This window comes from Oncorhynchus gorbuscha, linkage group LG09, assembly GCF_021184085.1.
Source record: "Oncorhynchus gorbuscha isolate QuinsamMale2020 ecotype Even-year linkage group LG09, OgorEven_v1.0, whole genome shotgun sequence".
Lineage (NCBI taxonomy): Eukaryota > Metazoa > Chordata > Actinopteri > Salmoniformes > Salmonidae > Oncorhynchus > Oncorhynchus gorbuscha.
The window spans coordinates 77,221,224-77,234,917 of record NC_060181.1 but is presented as its reverse complement, the minus strand read 5'-3'; the positions used below and the strand labels follow the sequence as shown (position 1 = coordinate 77,234,917).

At 42.6% G+C, this 13,694-nt stretch overlaps 1 protein-coding gene and 1 pseudogene across 1 annotated transcript in view; one reads left to right on the top strand and one right to left on the bottom strand.

Annotated features, from left to right (window-relative positions):
* Positions 1 to 3,112, bottom strand: part of LOC124044107 (ganglioside-induced differentiation-associated protein 2-like) — a 33,058-nt gene extending 29,946 nt beyond the window's left edge. Inside the window, exon 1 of the mRNA XM_046363561.1 lies at positions 2,876 to 3,112. The gene's annotated coding sequence lies outside the window, so the exon portion shown is untranslated. The remainder of the gene's footprint in view (positions 1 to 2,875) is intronic.
* On the top strand, positions 1,627 to 12,734 carry LOC124044446 (annotated as a pseudogene).
* Positions 12,735 to 13,694: the final 960 nt, after the last annotated feature.

Below are 13,694 nucleotides of genomic sequence, written 5' to 3'. Positions count from 1 at the left end.
GCCAAATAGGAGCAGTTATGACAAGGACCAGCAGACAGTCACAAGTGGTGAATACATTTGTGTTTACAAATGGTCTGGTGGTTTCAGTGTTCATCATTCAGTAGGTTAAAAGTAGAAATAACAACCCATTTTGTAGAGCAAAAGCATTTTAACACAATCAAAGAAAGGCTTTGTTCTGACAGATTAAAATTACACTGAACAAAAATAAAATGCAACATTTTAAAAGATTTTACTGAGTTACAGTTAAATAAATTCATCAGGCTCTAATCTATGGATTTCACCTGACTTGGAATACAGTTATGTGTCTGTTGGTCACAGAAGTAGGGGAGTGGATAGGGTTGCACATTTTGGGGAACATTCAGAGGTGGAAACTTTCCATAGGAATATATCGGAATTAATATTAATACCATTTAAATGTAAATGTTTTTTTGCATTGGATATATTTACCATATCATATGGAGACAGAAACAGAAACCGTTTACCTTATAAGTAGACATAATTGCAAATGATTAAAGCCTTCCAAAACAAATAAATAAACCGATTTAGTTTCAAATTTAAATTGGTTGTCTTCCTCTCAGGCTTCCATGTCTTCTCCCTGGACCTCTTCAATGTCCACCTCTTGAACATCAGACTGAGGCCTCATCTTCACTGTCACTTTCCAACCTTGTTAAGGATGGCTTGTTGTCAGGCTCTAAAAGCCTCAAATTTGCCCGGATGGCCACCAAGTTGTCAACCCTTGTATTGGTCAGCCTGTTGTGTGCTTTGGTGTGTGTGTTCCCAAACAAGGACCAGTTGCGCTCTGAGGCAGCTGATGTTGGTGGGATTTCGAGGATGATGTAGGAAACAGGGGAAAGATTCTCAGATCCACAAAGTCCCTTCCACCAGGTGGCTGATGAGATATGTTGGCACGACTGTCATATTGTATCTCCATCCCAAAGTCCTTGCTTGGAAGTGTACTTCGCCAGACTGCCAAGAACCTCGCTCTCATCCAGGCCAAGGTGGCGAGACACGGTAGTTATGACACCATAGGCCTTGTTGATCTCTGCACCAGACAGGATGCTCTTGCCAGCATACTTGGGGTCCAACATGTACGCTGCGGCGTGTATGGGCTTCAGGCAGAAGTCTTCACGCTTTTTGATGCATTTCAGAACTGCTTGGAGCAACAGTGAAGTGGGCAGGGCAGTACGAATTTCTTCTCTTACATGTGCAAGCAGAGTCTGAACATCAGACAGGATGGTATTGTCTCCCTCAATCCCTGCAATGGCTACTGCTATAGGTTTCAGGCTGCTTACCACTCTCTCCCAAAATACATCATCCAGGAAGATCCTCTTGATGGGGCTGTCCATATCGACAGACTGTGATATGGCCATTTCTTGGAGAGACTCCTTCCCCTCCAGGAGACTGTCAAACATTATGACATCACCACTCCAACAGGTGTTGCTGGGCAGCTTCAATGTGGTGCTCTTATTCTTCTCACTTTGCTTGGTGATCTAGATTGCTGCTATAACTTGATGACCCTTCACATACCTAACAATTTCCTTGGCTCTTTTGTAGAGTGTATCCAACCAATTGTTCAGTGCCATGATGGCCTTGAGGAGCAGATTCAATGCATGAGCAGCACAGCAAATGGGTGTGATGTGAGTGTAGGACCCCTCCACTTTAGACTAAGCAGACTTCACGTTCACAGCATTGTCTGTCACCAGTGCAAATACCTTCTGTGGTCCAAGGTCATTGATGACTGCCTTCAGCTCTTCTGAAAATGTAGAGACCGGTGTGTCTGTTGTCCCTTGTGACTGTGCTCTTGTAGTGTGGGCTCAATAGCATCTCATTAGAGTGCAAGATCTTCAGAATCAGCTGTACATGTGATGAAAGAGTGCACTGCACATGTGATGGAAGAATGCACTGTGCATGCAGAGGGTTGCAATTCTATTGAATTGGGGATAGTTAACCAAAATATGCCACAAGCCCTAGAATTGCCTTACATGTATCCCACAAAAAATAAGGTTAACTGTTATAAGCTAACTTTTTTTAATGAATTTAAGCTAAATTCCCCAAATTCCAGGGCGTAACTTAATTTACTGGAAAGATTCTGACCCTTTGCAACCCTAGGCGTGTATCAGGAAACCAGTCAGTACCTGATGTGATCACCATTTGCCTCATGCGGTGCTTTATCAGGCTGTTGTTTGTGGCATGTGGAATGTTGTCCCACTCCTCTTTAATGGCTGTGCTAAGTTGCTGGATCTTATTTCAGCTCATTTACATTTTTGTTTAGTGTAGTTCTAGACAGTAATAAATTAACCGGTTTCAGGACATCTGTAACTTCTAGTCTACAACCTGACAAATAAAGCCTATCACCTAGATAGCAGAAGCCAAATTTGCCAGTAGACATTTTATTAGGTGGCAGTTAGATCAAATTGGGTGAATATGGCAAGCAAGGTCTGACTAGGTCCGACTCATTATTGTTACATTAGTGCACCTAAACAGACAGGGAATTTGAATGGACCATAAGGACTCGATGAAATGCAGAATGAAGATAAAATATATACTAGCTAATTTTCATAACTTGAAAAAAAAAGTGTTTTAGCTTGTGCCATTACTCATATTATGTTATTACCATTTGATCGGTTAAATAGGCCCTATTTATGGGGAAAACATCAAATGAGAACCTACAATGTGTCGTCATCACCAACCATGGAGTTCGAGCTCAGCTGACCATCACATACATTACCAGTGCAGCGTTTGCTTTCGTTTTACTTCAATTCGCAAATAACCTGCTAGCACGGCAGCAAATAGTAACATGTCGAAAAGGGGAAGGAAATCAAATATGTATTTATCTAGCTAACGTTAGGTTACCAGAAGAAACATTTACACCTACCAGTTTTCCTTCGTCCACGAATATGTTGTCTACTCCGAGCAGAACTGAATTACAAAAAGCATCGAATGCAGGGAGTCTTCATGATTTTGTTATGATCACAAACATGGCAAAACTTGATTTGATCAAGCCAATTCCCATCGCACAGTCACGTTTACTATAGTTAGGTGAGTACCTGATCAGCTGATTCACTACAAAGAACCCAAACACGCATAACAATCCCTTCCGGAATAATGCCCAGGGATGTACAATAAATCCCAACATTTGTGTAAAACGCATAGTACAGCATTCAGAGGACCTATTAGAATTGCAGCTACCGGTAAGTAAATCATCGAGAGCATTTTCTATATTGCAGGTAAATGTATGCATTTAGATATACGGTCAAATATATGGCATAGAGCAGAGATATTTTGTAATAAAATAAACAACAACACAAGAAGCAACCCCATAAAACAGACTAATGTAATAAATACGAAAACTAGTTACTGTGACTGATCGATAATTCAATTGCAATTGAACAAGATTATAAGTACAATAATCATAACAACATATTTAAAATATACGTATTTTCTGCCTCTCTGTGTTTCTGTATAAAAAAAAAAAACTATTATAGTTTGTGTTCGACTACATATGTGTTTGATTAGTAGGGTCTTCCTCGTGTGCCCAGTAGACAGAAAACGGGTTTGTTTCCACTAGTTACCATAGCCCCCCCAAAAATATATATGGTTATATAGGTTAGGGTTAAATTTCCTGTTGGCTTCAGAGCTTTCACAAAATTCTGCTAAAAAACGGTGAATTCCTTGGAGCTTCATTATCGGTTCACAGTGCACATTAGGGACATATGCTGGTCAACAATAAACAGCAGCGTATGATTATCAAATATACATGCTTTCTCTTTACTGTTTTCATCAAAACTCAGTGGCTCAGGGGTAAATCGTTGACTTTAGTAGGGCCAGTTGGAACACCAGCAGGTTTACATAATGCTTCCATGTTTTGCTTTCAGGATTACTATTTTTCTAAAACCGAATCTATGGCATTATTTCGGATGCTTAAGACATAAGCGATATTATACTACATAAACGATTTATTTGAACAACAGTGCAGAAAGTGTGGTTTCACATACATTTATTTTAAATAGTGCCTTCAACAGTATTCGACCTCATTACCCTCACGTCCCTGAATGTTTCATTGTTCCCTATTCTACCTGCTAAACTACCAATTAGGTGAAATGATATTTACAAAATCTTTGTAAGTACAGTGTCCAATAGAGGTCGGTGTTTGGTTTATTTTTCCCTTCTCTGATCTTTAGGGCTCTGACATGGTGCTGGAGGTGCTGGAGGGTGATGGCCAAGAAGCTGAAGAGAGCCAAGAAGAAGGCCAGGTAAGTCGCAGACAGAGTAGAGATCACGCTGTCACTCCAGCCATGGCAAAAACCAGTCTGCAGATGTAGTTCAAGTTCGGACATTCGTCAAACATGTGTGGAATCTAATTCCAGTCAAACTAAATACTTCAAATGTTCAAATGTTTATATATACAGTTATGATGATTACATTTGTGAAATATAAAGATGAGGTGCTGCTGCCCCCTCGTGTAGGGATGTGCAGGGTGCAGAGGAGGAGGACGCCCCAGAGCCTGTGGTGGAGAGGAAACTGGCTTATGAGATTATGAGACTGACCAACATCAAGGCCTCTGCCAAGATTAGGTACACACACACACACACACACACACACACACACACACACACACACACACACACACACACACACACACACACACACACACACACACACACACACACACACACACACACACACACACACACACACACACACACACACATGCATACTCTCACATACTCAATCAACCAACATTTTGTGTCACTTTATATCCTAGATGGGTGGACTGCCTGCTGTTTGCGGGTGGGGAGTTGAAGGTAGCCATGCTGCTCCAGAACAACACAGTGGAGACTTACAGCCTCAAGACGTCTGATAAGAACCCTACGGGCACTAAGACCTCCAGGCTCGCCCTGGGGGACCAGGGTGCCCGCACATTGGCCTTCAGCTCAGACAACATTGCTGTCCCTTCCGCCTCTCTGGGGACACTGTCAAAGTCTGGAACAGGTGGAAACATTAGGTCACACAGCGCTAGGTTTGACCTGACCATGGGGTTTCACTGTATAAGTTAAATCTAGTTAATTAAAGCTTTAGGCTTTCCAGCATCTTTAAAAGTTTACATATATTATGACAGCTAGACACATATTATAATAAGTTTTCTTCATTCTGAATGGGTGTCGTAACAGGAAGTTCCTCTCTGTCACAGGTCTACCCTGCAGGTGATTCGCACCATGGCGTGTGAGTATGCCCTCTGCTCCCTGTTCGTCCCTGGAGAAATGCAGATCATCCTAGGAACCAAGGTAACACACATGCATGCACACACTAACATACACCAAACTTCTGCATATGTGTATTATCCAGTATTGGACTATTGTGTGGAACTCAGGCTTACCGAGAGAGGACTCTAGTCCCCGCGCCTGTTTTATTATGAGCAGTGCCATTGAGGACTTTTGCCATGTTGGCGCTGCCCATGCTCTCACAGACGCCATAGTGGGACAGATACAATGATGTAATGTCTATGGGCTAACCAAGTCTGTCTCTCTCCTCTCCTGTCAGAGTGGTAAGATTCAGATCTTTGACTTGGCATCAGGAACCCTCCTGGAGACTGTCGATGCCCATAACGGAGCTCTGTGGTCCATCTGTCCGTCTCCTGATCAGGTACTGTCTGTCTGTCAGGATCTACCTGTCCATGTTCAACATCATCCACAATACATGTAGAGCGTTCATGGATCTTATCTTCTAAAGTGCCAATCTCCATTACAACTCCAAAGTTTCCCTTATCTGTTGATAAAAGCCCATGGACAAGTCCACATTTACAGAGTGATGCTGAGACTCACTTTAAAATCTACAGTATGTCAAACAAAAACCAATTTTTTAAAAGTTAAGCAAACCATACAACTCTATGCACAATGATTACTTTGAACAATTTCCACATATTTTTTTTACAAAAGCACATTTACTTGAAGAACAGTATGCAGATGCAACGTTTGGTAACAAAATGACATTACCAAACTTTGCATCTGCACTTTGTTTGACATACATTTTAAAGTCTCAGCCTCACTCCTTTATCGTGGGATTGCCCCCATACAATACAATCATTCTCATTTCCTCTGACTGTTCATTTGACTGTGATTATGTTATATCCTCAGAGGGGGATAGTGACGTCAGAGTTTCAGCTGATTAAGGATGGAGAGGCTGCACAGAAGTAAGCCAATATGTATTCCTTCTGTTTCACATACTGTCCATAACACAATAATGCTGTTTTATACTAGAGGCAAAGAAGTTCTGTTGTCCAGGCAGGTACTAGTGATCCCAGGCTGCATGGTGTTACTCAGGTGAGCTTCTATGGAGTGAGCCCTTGACTGGAGTTTGTGTGTGTGTGTTGCAGGAGGCTGACGATGAAACGCATGTGTACACTGCAGCTGGATGAGGATGTGTTGCATGTGTGAAATATTCTCCTGACCAGAGATTGTTGGCTGTCTCCCTGCTGCACTGTACCATCAAGGTCTTCTACTCTGACACACTCAAGATCTTCTTCTCTCTGTATGGACACAAGCTCCCTGTGTTCTGCCTAGACATCTCTCATGTGAGTACCAGTACTCAATCTGGCAAACCAATCTAAACTAAAAACTAATGTAATGTGTGACGGTAGATGAATATAGAATGTGCATGGTTAAAGTTGCTGTGTGTTATGTGTGTCTAATCTGTCTTGACTCTGAATGTTACTTCTTCTCCGCCTGTCAGGACAGTGCCATGATAGCAACCGGTTCTGCAGACAGAAACGTCAAGATCTGGGGTCTTCATTTTGGGGACTGTCACCGATCTATGTTTGCCCACGATGACAGGTACAGAAAATGTATAACCTAATGTTAATATGAATATATAATATACTGCCAGAACACATCGTCCTAAGCCGTCAGACATATGGTCAGTGTAAATGGCTTTATGTGATCTTGATATAAATGATATAATTTAATATACATTGACTCTCATTGTTGTTTAAGAGTGTGTATCTTGATATTATCTTAATTTACATTAGCCAGCTTCAACGTAGGTCTCTGCTAGCCATTTCAACTACCCGGTCGCATTCACAGGTAGTATCACATTTTCAGTACAACGGTTTGATTTGTTTGATCGTAGCTATTTAGCTAGCTACATAGCCGTCTTTGTATCAAAGATAATTGTGTAGTCTAGAGCGATTTTCTAGGTTCGCTAGCCAGCTATTGTCGTTCTTTTAACGCAACGTAACGTAAACAACACTGCTAGCTAGCCAAACGCACCCACTGCCAGCTGGCCTACTTCAGCAGTACTGTATCTCTCTCCAGATGAAATCTCGCGTCTTGTGACGGCCGGCCGCCCAACAACCTGCCCGCTCGACCCTATCCCCTCCTCTCTTCTCCAGACCATTTCCGGAGACCTTCTCCCTTACCTCACCTCGCTCATCAACTCATCCCTGACCGCTGGCTACGTCATGTCAACAATTACAGACCAGTATCCCTTCTTTCTTTTCTCTCCAAAACTCTTGAACGTGCCGTCCTTGGCCAGCTCTCCCGCTATCTCTCTGAATGACCTTCTTGATCCAAATCAGTCAGGTTTCAAGACTAGTCATTCAACTGAGACTGCTCTCCTCTGTATCACGGAGGCGCTCCGCACTGCTAAAGCTAACTCTCTCTCCTCTGCTCTCATCCTTCTAGATCTATCGGCTGCCTTCGATACTGTGAACCATCAGATCCTCCTCTCCACTGGCCCTCTCCTATTCTCGCTACCACTCTGGCTCTGTCATAACCTCACATGACTGTCATCCTTATCATTGATGAGACGACACACAACTAATCTTCTCCTTTCCCCCTTCTGATGACCAGGTGCTCTGGCCGACATATCAGTGTGGATGACGGATCACCACCTCAAGCTGAACCTCGGCAAGATGGAGCTGCTCTTCCTCCCAGGGAAGGACTTTCCATGATCTCGCCATCACGGTTGACAACTCCATTGTGTCCTCCTCCCAGAGCGCCAAGAACCTTGGCGTGATCCTGGACAACACCCTGTCGTTCTCAACCAACATCAAGGCGGTGGCCCGTTCCTGTAGGTTCATGCTCTACAACATCCGCAGAGTACGACCCTGCCTCACACAGGAAGCGGCGCAGGTCCTAATCCAGGCACTTGTCATCTCCCGTCTGGATTACTGCAACTCGCTGTTGGCTGGGCTTCCCTGCCTGTGCCATTAAACCCCTTCAACTCATCCAGAACGCCGCAGCCCGTCTGGTGTTCAACCTTCCCAAGTTCTCTCACGTCACTCCCTCACGACGCCAGGACAGCGGAGTCAATCACCACCTTCCGGAGACACCTGAAACCCCACCTCTTTAAGGAATACCTAGGATAGGATAAGTAATCCCTCTCACCCCACCCCCCCTAAGTTTTAGATGCACTATTGTTAAGTGACTGTCCCACTGGATGTCATAAGGTGAATGCACCAATTTGTAAGTCGCTCTGGATAAGAGCGTCTGCTAAATGACTTAAATGTAAATGTAATGTAAATGTAATTTCCAGTAAAATATTTAATTTAATCTCCAGTTTCAGAAACACTGTTCTAGTTAACCACCTCTGACCGATGACATCACCCCACCTGCTCTTTCATGTCGCCGTTTTGTCATTTCTCATCTGCTTTCCTTTTCCTTCTCCTTTCTTTTCTCAGCATCATGTACCTTCAGTTTGTTCCCAAAACCATATGTTCTTCAAAGCGGGGGAAGGAAAAGAAGATACAACAATGGGATACAGTCAAGTTTGAGCACATCCAGACTCTAGAGGTGACATTCACTCCCATGCTGTTACATTTCCCATATGGTGATGAGGCCTCGAGTTCCATTATTAAAAATGTGTTGAATATTGATGATTGGCAAGCAATTATGTGACCTAAATGCGCCCTTTCCCATCGGAGTGACTTCATTTATTATTATTTATTTCAAACAGTGGATGTATAAAGGTGTGTTTTCTCTGTGTCGTTTCTCTCTCACTGACGTCTCGCGTGTCTCACAGGTTCCTGGAGAGACCAAAAGCAGCACAAGTGGTGAAGAAGAACATAGAGACAGTCAAAGCTGTGTCATGACTTTACTTTCATGAATCTGATTATTGTTATTCATTTAATCATCTAACTATGTTTAATTGTTACAATTTAATTTAGTCGTGTAACAATGACCTAATTAGGATTTGGGGCACCACGGAAGAGTTTGTTTTATGAGTTACCATCTCTGGAATTAAACTCTATAAGGTATATATCTATTACATCAATAAACAGCTGGAGCTGGAGCTCTTATTAATCATTACCTCATATCATCATTCTGAACAGTCGTAAACTCAAGCATCTGCAAAAAGCCCAGCCTTGCTAATGATTCAGTGCTACACAAATTGGTTTAATTATTTATTTACTAGCTAACTAAAAAATAACACAGAAGAAATATACACACTTACTACATGAGGCAAAGGTCCCTTGCGGACATTCACAATATGGCTTTTTATCCAACACCATGGAGAAAGAGAGAAAAAGACACTTATCGTCGATACATTTCAGGACTTTTCTCACATGAATCATATAGTTTGCACACGAACCGCCACCGTTTGGAATAAGAAATCGTCAATGTATTTACGTGTGGATGTCTTTGTCCGGCTTGTAGTCCTGAACAGAACTACAGAGTTCACTCTGTTCCATTCGATCCTGAAGCTGCTTATTTGAAGATAAGCCAGCTGTGCCGATGGTTCCAGTCAGGTGATGAGAGTAGCGTACTACAATGTTTTGTCAAGGGTAGTAGGATGGTTTGAAGAGTTCAAGATATTTTACTCAGGACAGCTAATCAGCTGTACCAGTGATTGTCTGAGAGGGTTTGTTTTCCTCTTCCTCCTCGTGTTTATAGTCAAGATTTGACCCACGATGAACATGAGCTGCAGCTTGCTGTTTCTCTGGTCCAAAGGAAGGTAAGTTTATTTCTTCACCTCGTGTTGAGGTTCAAAGTACCAACCATTTCAAATGTGTAGCTACCCGCCTCACGTTCCCTGGTCTAATGTTAATTTCGTTAACAAGGCTCGAAGGGGACAGCTCCGTCTGTCTGACACGCTCTCCGACCTCACTCGGGGCATGGCTACCTACATATGCACAGTTTATAGGAGATAGATTCTCTTATACCTCCTAAAATCACATTCCTATCTTAACAACAATACTTTAAACATTTTTCATACTACATGCACAACATATTGGATGAAAACTTGACATATAAAGGGGATATACTTTCCAAGTTACAGTATTTTGTCCATACAGTTTTTAATGACATCACAAAACGAAAAACAATATCACATTAGTTTTCCATAGCTCCCCACTGACCACTTCCCACGCCACATTATGTTACAAATATTGTTCCAGTATTCATGTTTGACCGAGTTTTGTCGGGAAAAGTCTGTGAAACAGAGATTCCTTTGTTCATACTGGAGGGGAATAAAGAAAGTCTTCTCCTTAAATTTACGACAGGGTGTGGAGGTGTCAAAACCCCCACACCAGATCCCTCCTCCACTCTGCAGGTGAGAGAAGGTCTGTTATTGTCAGCCATTTCCAAGCTGATCTGTCCGATTGTGATCCTCACAGGACAGTCATGATAGCTGTAAGTCTCCACGTCAAGTAACTAGACTGCAGAGATGGACAGGTTGTATGTGTGTAATCTGTAATGTTGTGTGTGTATGTGTGTGTGTGTATACAGTATATGTGTCTCTCTTCAGGCTGAGCTTGTCATGGAGGCTCTGGAGCTGTACAGATCAGAGATGAGGAAAATGTAGGAGCATCAGCCTGCCAGTCAGCCGGCAAACAGTTGCCTCCAACTAAAGTCAATCTTATCCTTGTGGCCTTTGGAAACGTTTCTGTAAGTTTTTAATCCCACCTGAAATTATGATACGTGCATAGCCCAGGGTACTAGCTCCGTTCCTCACTAATCGATCATGTAACCATTGTAACTACATCCTCTTCTGCCTCCCTTGCAGCCGTCTCACTATGTCATGAAGAAGGCCCATTCCAGTGAGCCGGAGGTGTCTCTGCTGGTCCTGCCGTTCCCCTACGTCCCAAACCTGCTGTCTCTCTTCAACAGTTATGTCCAGGATGGCCTGGAGGTCGAGCTAGTGTGCCGCTTCTTTCTGCTCAGGTATGCTAGCCTCCAACACAGGCTTCTCAAGTAGTGCGATAACCTGGGGAAGTTCTCCCTTTAGGATGATTATATAATTATAGAGTCTAGATTCAAACTAGTTATGTGTTGCTAATTTGCATGGGTGGAGCTCCAAACAGAGGTGGTGTTTCCGAAAAAGAATTCTGACTTCAAACAAGTTAGGTATCATAGGATAATGCTGCATAAGCTACTAAAACATTGTCCGACACACAGTAGGAAAAGAGGCATGGACAAAACAAGGAAAAACAAAATGAGAAAAACAAGGAAATGCTTCTCCTGAAGGAAAATTACATTTCTACTTACGGCCAATAAAATGCGAACGTTAACATCCGGCGCTTCCATTGAAACGCACAATCCAATACTATAGTTTTCCAGACTTCCACTAGTCGAGTCAACGACACTATATTTGAAAGGATGGCGTCTCGAGACGGTGAACATGCTAACAAACAACATTACACTAATCATAAGTGTTTGTCAGTCAGTTGTTTGTGCATTGCTCTCACATCATTTCTGATGAAAACCTTGTAACTCGATTTTTGCTCATTTTCCTATTTTTCTTTTATATTTATATATATAAAGCTATGTACTCTGAACATTTCATGACTAAGACCAAGAAAATGTATTCACAATAGCTTCTATTGAAATTTCATAATTATGAAGTTTCATAATTGTATGTTTGTTAATGGGGAGAATATGGTAATTTGTTAAATTTCCTGAAAAGTTTTTGTTGTGGAGATAAGAGGTTTACATCAGACACAACAATATGCAAATAACCTCACACAGGTGTGTGTGTCTGGTGTCTCTGTGGTACTTGCGAGTAGATGAGCCTCATGTCTGTCTGTGTCTGTCCTCACTGTACTGGTTGGTCCTTATCTCTCCAGGGTCCACTTTGGCCAAATCTCCAGTAACCAGATGCTGCCAACCGTCATAGATGAGCTAAGAAGCAACACCCTCTTTAAAGTCTGAGAGTTCAGGGTAAGTCCAATCAAAGAATATAGAAACATTTACTCTAAAGGCCGATGATCCACAAGTCTTTTCAAACTGTTTCTCGCCTTCTGCTCCTGGATGGTCTGGGGTTCAACAGTGCTGGTCTCCAGTTTCTCCAGGTTGAGGTCGAGAGCAAAGAGGACATCATGTTCTTTGCCGACGCCACCTTAATGAGAAGCGAGAGAGAGAAGAGAGCTCTACTCATCATTGCCTGAATCACTCTCTCTCTAGAGGCTGGTAGGATGACCTATAGGAGGACGGGTTCATTGTAACTGCTGGAATGGAATTAATGGAACGGAGTCAAACATGTCATTTCCATATGTTTGGTTGATACTGTTCCGTTTATTCCATTCCAGCCATGACAATGAGCCCGTCCTTCTATAGCTCCTCACACCAGCTTCTTCTGATATCTACCCCACATCATGACTAGTAGGCTACTGCAGGCAAGGCCTTTAGCAGAGATTTACACTGTTAGTTTTATATTTCAACTGTTATAGGATCCTGATAGGACATAACACTGTTGTTCAATGACATGCTTCATTTCCTAAATAAACTGTGTCTGAGTCACTCATGTCAAGCCTCGCTTCCTCAGGTTTTACAGAACGCCTGTGAATTAATAAATCCACTGTGCCCTAACTCGAGTCAAAAGGAAGTAGTGTATGTATACACAGCAGATCCCTATGCAACCACAGTCTCGTATAAAACACATAAAACTCCATCTTAAATGGATACAATTCATGTTGGACTTTTCCCTCCCTGGCCGGTCTTAGTTTCCCGTCACATGGGGGTTTGACAGGTATGATTTAGGCCTGTTTCTCTGGGTTTTCCTGTATCACAGCTTAGGGGAGTGATTCAGGGCTGGATCAGGGCCAAACCGAAGTGGGCTTCAGGGGGATAAAGAGCAGTGTCCGATTTGTCACAGACCACCAGTATCTCAGACCACCAAGACTGCCACTCCCAAAGAGCTCACAATACAGAACCAGATTCAGTCAGCTACAGGGGAGCTCCTCCTACCTCTCCAGCCTGGTCTCATAGACTATATGTAACATAGTATAAATCCAGCACACTCAAATTACAATGATATGTTTGGTACAGTTAGATAAGACCGATGATTACTTAATGCAAAAACAAAAGTAGAGTAGTTGGTTGGAGTGGATGGGGGGCGTCTAATGCAAACATCTTGTAACCCAAAGGTTGTGAGTTTAATATATGCCATTTAGCAGACGCTTTTATCCAAAGCGACTTACAGTCATGTGTGCATACATTCTACGTATGGGTGGTCCCGGGGATCGAACCCACTACCCTGGCGTTACAAGCGCCATGCTCTACGAACTGAGCTACAGAAGGACCACCACAGACAACTTCAGAATTTTTGCTAATTACCGGCTTTTCAACTACTTACTACTTTTTAGCTACTATGAAACTACTTAGCATGTTAGCTATATGCCTTCCCCAAACCTTAACCCTTTTAGCTAACCCTTCAACTAGCTATCTAACGTTAGACACCAAGCTAGAATTCGTAACATA